This window comes from Mobula hypostoma, chromosome 30 (assembly GCF_963921235.1).
Source record: "Mobula hypostoma chromosome 30, sMobHyp1.1, whole genome shotgun sequence".
Taxonomy (NCBI): domain Eukaryota; kingdom Metazoa; phylum Chordata; class Chondrichthyes; order Myliobatiformes; family Myliobatidae; genus Mobula; species Mobula hypostoma.
Genome location: NC_086126.1, coordinates 18,578,788 through 18,586,832, shown reverse-complemented (window position 1 = coordinate 18,586,832; position 8,045 = coordinate 18,578,788).

The following is an 8,045-nucleotide window of genomic DNA, read 5'->3' as shown; positions in this document are numbered from 1 at the left end:
GGCCTTCTTGTCTGTCGGGGTTGGGAGGTCAGCGATAGCCTGCACTGCAGCTTGCATCACTGCCAGCTGCCCCTGTGTCACCACAATTCCCAGGTAAGTGACCCTCGTGTGGCCGAATTCATTTTTTTTCAAGGTTCACTATCAAACTGGCTTCAGACAGCCGTGTTAAATTGCCAATACACACCTCTGTGTTCATCAGCCCTTTAGTCACTGAATTACTCGAAAAATATGGGTGTTGTTTACTTGGCTGCCCTATTGTAACCACAATCACCCAACGTCCCAGTTCTTTGCATTTCCTCGGGACAATCAAACACATGGGTGCGAGTCGTTTAATTACTCCTTCGGGGATTAAGGGAGAGACCTTATCAGTAGACCTGGCCAAAACAATAGCCTTCTCCCATCTGACCGATCCCATCCTAATCTTTTCAAAATGGTTTTTTCCTCTTATCAAGGGGCCCCTAGCTTCATTGATTTCCACGCTAACACCGACTAGGTTTGTTAGCATATCAAAAGCCGGTGACCGTCTCAGTTCGCGTCGGTCATGATCAATAACATTCTTCCCCCTGGGCAGCCGGTAAATCTCTTTCATGATTCCACCAACTGTTTCCTCCAGCACCGCAAAATGTCCACCGGGGGGTACCTCGTGGGCCATGTTAAAAACCTCATCCCCATAACTCTTTTGCACCACCCCCCACTCCTCATCCGCGGATACTGTCCTTGATTTCCCTTTCTTCCCCAGCACCTCCTCATCCGCACAATAGCCTACTAGTTCCCTTGTCAAGGCTGTGTCAGAGAGAGCTGTCTCTGCAAAAACCATCAGCCCCTCGTCTCGCTCCTGCGTCTGCAGAAATTCTTTCCTGGCTACTGCTACGTCCGTCCCAGCTCCCTCACTACCTCTTATCTCACTACACCCTGTCTCATACAAGGTTGGCAGAAATGTTTCAGCCAAATTCACCATCGCGGGCGGGGCCTCCATGCTGGCAGGCTGACCCGTCAATCTCACGACTGGGAACACGATTCCTCCGGCGATGTCATTACCGAGCAAGACTTCCACGTCTTTCATCGGTAATTCGGACCTCACCCCGATCGTGACTAGTCCAGAGACCAGGTTGCTCTGTAAGTGTATCTGGTGCAAAGGGACTGACTCTGTCCCTTCCCCAACACCTTTGACCTCTACCTCCCCAGTCTGGGTCTCTGAGCTAAACTCTAATACACTCTTCAGTATTAGTGACTGACACGCTCCCGTGTCTCTCCAGATCCGCACTGGAACTGGTTTTAACCTCTCCTTCACTGACACCAGTCCGGCCGAGATAAACCTCTCGCGCCCTTCCTGGACTTTTTCAGACCTGTCCTTCCCTAGCGGTTCGCTTAACAGCTCGATACAGCCATTCAAAATTTCCGCTTTTCCTTTCCCCGTCTCCTTCCTTGGGGCAAAGCACCTGGACGCAAAGTGTCCGACTTTCCCACAATTATAACAGACGACCCCAGGAGACTTCCTACCAGACTGCTCCCGGTCTACCTTATCCTTTTCACTAGTCCCCGGCTTACTTTCTGACTTTTCCGGCGGACTCTCCCCGCCGTCCTGACTACCCTTCTGGTAGCCTTTACTCGGGGCAACCTTCATTTTATGCGTCAACGCATACTCATCCGCTAACTTAGCAGTTGCGGCTAACGTGGCTGCCTCTTTCTCATCGAGGTAGGGTTTCATACCCTCAGGGACACAACCTTTAAACTGCTCAATCAGAATCAGCTGCAGCAGTCTGTCATAATCCCCCTCTACCCCCTTCGAGGCGCACCAACGCTCACAATATGTTTGCATCTCACGAGCAAACTCCAAATACGTGCGGTCCCACTGCTTCCTCGCATTCCGGAACCTCTGCCGGTATGCCTCCGGGACCAACTCATAAATCCTGAGGATGGCCTCCTTCACCACCTCATACTTCTGGGCATCTTCCGCGGATAAAGCGGAGTAAGCTTGTTGGGCCTTCCCTTTCAGTACACTCTGAAGTAAAACAACCCACTTATCCCTCGGCCATTCCTGACTTATAGCCACCTTTTCGAAGTGGAGAAAGTACCGATCCACATCGGTATCGTCAAATGGGGGAACCAGCCTAACCTCCTGGGTCGCCCGGAACCCTCCACCTTGGTTCGGCACGAGCCCCTGCTCGGCCCTTATCTTTAACTTCTCCAGCTCAAATTCCCTTTCCCTCTGTTTCTCCTCTCTCTCCAACTGTCTTTCTCTCTCTTGCCTTTCTACCTCTTTCTCTCTCTCTTGCCTTTCTACCTCTTTCTCTCTCTCTTGCCTTTCTACCTCTTTCTCTCTCTCCCGCCTTTCTAACTCTTTCTCTCTCTCCCGCCTTTCTAACTCTCTCTCTTTCTCCCGCCTTTCTAACTCTCTCTCTCTCTCCCGCCTTTCTAACTCTCTCTCTTTCTCCTGCCTTTCTAACTGCTTCTCTTCGTGTTCTAACTGCCGTACCCGGAACTCGTGCTCGAGTCTCAGTTTTTCAAGCTGTACCTGTACCGCGTCTCCAGCAGGTTTTTCAATAGACACCACCCCCAGCTCACCTTGGGGAAACACACCTTTAGATACATAGTGCTCTACAATAGCTCTGTGTATCTCCTCTCTCCTCATTGTCGACTTCACCTTGGCAAGATTCACCCGTTTGGCCACAGCTATCAATTCCGATTTCCTGGCATCCTCTAATGCCTCCAAGGTCGGCGCCTTTATAAATTCCTCAACCTCCATTTCTGCTGTTTGTCTTTTCTTTCTTTCGGGAATTTTAACCCAATCAATTTACTCCGTCCCAAATTTAGCGTTCAAAATCGCGGACGAGAACCCCACTTATGTTACGTACCCCGTAACTGGGTTGCCAAACCAGCAGAAATGGATCACTCAGTTGGAGTCTGGAGTACTAGAACTAAGAAAGTTTTATTAAAGAAACAAGCAACACAGTAATCGAAAGGATAATAAATGCAACAGTTCAGTGATGATAAACACACATGTGCACAGCATTAAGATAACAGCATCAATCAAGCTCTATCGTTGTCTAGGGGTAAATGACCAATTTCAAAATGACTCAAAGTTCAGTCCAGTTAGTAGTTCAGTTCGCAGTAATCGTTGCCATGGCGGTGGACAACGTGGGGGAAGAGAGACATAGAATAGGAACAACTCATCATTCAGCACTGCTTCACTCACAGACCAGCGAGATGGCTCACAAACAGCTTTTGGGCGGGTCCTTGGTGATGTCACCTGAGGTCACCGACTGTGACCCCTCCTCCAGATGCGGTCGATCCTCTGCAGTGAACCCGGCACCCAGGCAAGGGCGGACACACACCGGGTTCCCGCTGATCGTTACACCCTTGTCGTTGTCTGACACTTCTCACCCACTCGTGAGAGGCGCACCGCTTCCAGGGTCTCGTTACCTCGGGTGGCGTGTGTGTCTGTCTTAGCGAACCTGTCCCTTTTTATCCCCCTGCTGGGGTATCGCCTGTCCATCACTTCAAACAGTTCAGGGTTCAAAGGGGGGGAGCCGCTCCAGACAGCTCTCACTCCCACATCCCTTCATTACACATCTCCAGACGCTGCTCCATTGTTCCTTATCTCTCCTTCCCCTGAGGGCAGGTGGCAGACCAACTGCTGATGCCACTGATGCTAGCCCAGGCCAGCAAACATCTTAATTTTATGTGTATTCTCGTAACAGGGGAACATAAGGGGAAACGTCTTGACTCAGAGGGTTGTGAGTGTGTGGAATGAGCTGCCAGTGCAAGTGGTGCATGCGAGCTCGATTTCAACATTTAAGAGAAGTTTAGATAGATACATGGGTGATATGGGTATGCAGGGCTATGGTCCCGGTGCAGGTTGATGGGAGTAGGGAGTTCAAACGGTTCGGCATGGATTTGATGGGCCAAAGGGCTTTTTCTGTGATGCTAACACCCCCTTCAATTTAAAGATTTTATTGAAATAGGCATGGAGGAAATTCCCATTTACAGCATCTGGCTTACTCATTTGTCCGGAGTTTGAGATATCGTCTCAAATATAAGCAGGGTTTACAGACGGAACCAGGGAGTAGGCTAAGTATTCGGCGGAGCTGTGATCCAGGTCAAGAATGCCAATGGTCAGGAACATGGGTAGATTACAGCTGGAGCTAAGGTCCAAAGTGTTAGTATATTTCGGCTTGCTTTATTTTTATTGGTGTGTATCATGTAAAAATGAAATAAAAATATTGGGGGATTAATAACATTTTATTTTACGTAATACTGAGTACATTTTTAGCAACATTCCAACGGTTTAATAGAAGACACACTCATTAACCACTTTATTAGGTACAGGCGTGGAATCTGGAGTGGTCTTCTGCTGCTGTAGCCCACCCACTCCCAGATTCAACGAGTTCTGTATTCAGAGATGCTCCTTGGCTCACCACGTGGTTATCTGAGTTACTGTCACGCCCCTGAGAGCTTGGACCAGTCTGGCCATTCTCCTCTGACCTCTTTCATTAGCAAGGCATATACATTAGAGGCTTTTAGGAGACGTTTGGATAGGCACATGGATGTAAGGAAGATGGAGGGGTATGGACACGGTGTAGGTAGGAGGGATTCGTGTTTGGGCGTTTTTGATTTACTTTTAATCTGGTTCAGCACAATATTGTGGGCCGAAGGGCCTGTTCCTGGGCTGTACTGGTCCGTTCTATTCCTGAAGACGGTAAACAGATCACATCGGGTTTTATAGAAATCTGACTGTTTTGTGGTCATCATAACACATCACGACACCAACCTTTCCCTCAATGCCAACAAAAGAGCTGAAAATTGACTTCAGAAGGGGTGGGGATGTGATGCACAGGCTGCTGCCTACATCAGTGGGGTTGAGGTTGAGAGTTACAAGTGAGCATCACCAATAGCCTGAGTCGGTCCACATGGGCAACGAAGCTTACCAACGCCTCCACTTCCTCAGGAGGCTGAGGAAGTTCAGCACAGTCCCATTGACATACCAATTTCTATCAATTTTTACCATACAAAGCATCCCGTCTGGGTGCATAATGCAGGAGCTCTGCATGTGACCACAAGAAACCGCAGAGCTGTTGTGACCATAGCTCAGCACATCACAGGAACCAGCCACGTGCCATGGACTCTGTTCTGTACTTACCCCCTCCTTGGTAAGGCAGCCAGCAGCACTAAAGCAAATGCAATAAGCATATACGTCTCTGTGCGACGGGAGAACACACACAGTATAATAGTCTCTGCTTTGTTATTTCGTACATTATTACTATTGCAGAGTATCCCACATTAGTAAAGTATTACTGTATATATTATTATTCTGCACTTAGACCATAAGACAAAGGAGCAGAAGTCGGCCATCGAGTCTGTTCCGCCATTTTATCATGAGCTGATCCATTCTCCCATTTAGTCCCACTCCCCCGCCTTCTCACCATAACCTTTGATGCCCTGGCTACTCAGATACCTATCAATTTCTGTCTTAAATACACCCAATGACTTGGCCTCCACTGCCGCCCATGGCAACAAGTCCCATAGATTCATCACCCTCTGACTAAAAAAATCTCTTTGCATCTCTGTTCTGAATGGGCGCCCTTCAATCCTTAAGTCATGCCTCTCCTACTAGACTCCCCCATCATGGGAAACAACTTTGCCGCATCCACTCTGTCCATGCCTTTCAACATTTGAAATGTCTCTATGAGGTCCCCCCTCATTCTTCTAAACTCCAAGGAATACAGTCCAAGAGCGGACAAACGTTCCTCATATGTTAACCCTCTCATTCCCGGAATCATTCCAGTGAATCTTCTCTGTACCCTCTCCAACGTCAGCACATCCTTTCTTAAATAAGGAGACCAAAACTGCCCACAGTACTCCAAGTGAGGTCTCACCAGTGCCTTATAGAGCCTCAACATCACATCCCTGCTCCTATACTCTATTTCTCCAGAAATGAATGCCAACATTGCATTCGCCTTCTTCACCACCGACTCAACCTGGAGGTTAAACTTAAGGGTATTCTGTACGAGGACTCCCAAGTCCCGTTGCAACTCTGAACTTTGAATTCTTTCCCCATTTAAATAATAGTCTGCCCATTTATTTCTTCTACCAAAGTGCATAACCATAACACTTCATTATTAGTTAATACTATTATTCATATTAATTAATACCAGCTGGTGTAGTGGCATCGAGGCAAATGGTCATGAGTTCAAACCCAGCCGGGTCCCAACCTGGGCAGCAGCAGTATCTGTGTGGAAGAAAGGCCTGGCAATCTATTTCCATATCTTGCTGTGAAAACCCTATGCTCCACAAGGTCATGAAGAGATGGACTCGACTTAATGACTGAACACCAACAAAACCATTATTATATTTACTATTATTATTGCTAAGTGTTTCTAAATGTTGTTGCTGTAATGAAATAATTGGCCACTCAGGATCAATAAAGTATTTATTATTATTATTAAAAATCCTACGCACCCTGCACATTCTCTTTTCCCTCCTCTCCCATTGGGCCAAAGATACGAACTCCTGAAAGAACCGAGCTGGAACCAGGCTCATGGACAGCTTCTGCCCCACCGCTGCCAGACACTTAAATGGACCTCTTGGGCAGCAAGGTGTACTCCTGGCCTCACAATCTACTTCATTATGAGTTTGCACCTTACCTGCACTGCCCTCTTTTGGTACGTTTGACACTTTATTCTGCATTGTTATTCTTTTACCTAATTCCAGTTCAATGCACACTGCAATGATTTGATCTGCATAAGCAGTATGCAAACTACAAACTTTTCACTGTATCTTGGTGCATATGACAATAATAAACCAATACCAATTATATTGCCCCCCCCCAAGGTGTTGTAACATCAATTAGACAGTGAGCCAAACTCCATTCAAAATGACATGAGAGTCAGGGTATGGTCTCCTAGCTCCTTGGGTTTTATTTCAGACTCAATGGCACAATAGAGTGAATAAGGAGTGAAACTGAAAAAACAACAAAATACAACACAAATCTAGCCAGTCCCACAAGTAAATATGCACAGGTAAGTGAGAACTTAGCTAAAGTTCCTACAGGTAAGTATTATAGGATTCTGACTATAGTTAAGTAGTATGTGTAAACCATTAGCATCTAAGTTAGTGTCTAATAAACTCAAAATTAATGTTCTATTTCAGCAAAATCTTACTGACACCTTTAGATTAACTTCTAAACAATATAACATCAAGTTACAGTCAATGCTTTTGCTGGGGAAACAACAGGGGGGGTTTTAGACAGAAAATTCTTTAGCTCCTGACATAAACCTCTGGACTTCTGCCAGCCAAAGTGCTTTCCTACTTCCTGGTTCCTGACTGCAGGAAGTGACCTCATACAGATCTGAAACTGCTCATTTCAAAATAAAAGCCGTATGTGCTTAATCACATAGAAAAAGAAAATAAGTCAATTGCTTGAAAATAGTACTGCTGTGAAACAACACAGTGGACTCAGACCTAATCTCCAGTGCTCTTTTGTGTAATTTGCATGTTCATCTTGTGACCGTGTAGACTTCACTGTAGTGCTCTAGTTTCTTTCCATGATCCAGCAGACTTTATCCTTACTGTCTGAGGTTATTGTGTGTTATATATGTGTGTTATCTGTACTACTGTGCTTTACATCCTGGTCTGGAGAAACATTATCTCATTTGATGATATACATGTATATAGTTAAATGACAACAAACTTGACTTGACTTGACCCTCCACACTTCCCTCATCCACGTACTCGTTGACCTTTTGCAAACTGACCTAGGTTAGACAATTCTCTACACGGATCCTATTTAATTCAAAGCTTGCACTTTATTTTCACTGTACAAATGTCAATTCAACTATGTTGACCCTGGTCTGACAACTTAAGTCATGAATTCTGTTTCCTTCCACAAGAGAGGACAACTGGAGCACCTGGAGGAAGACCACACATTCATGGGGAAGACGTGGAAATCCCTTCGAGATGGCATCGGAATTGAACTCCGGCATCCCGCTGTCACAACCACGGATCTGGCAGCACAGTAGATACGGCAACAGCGCTTGTGAATTTGC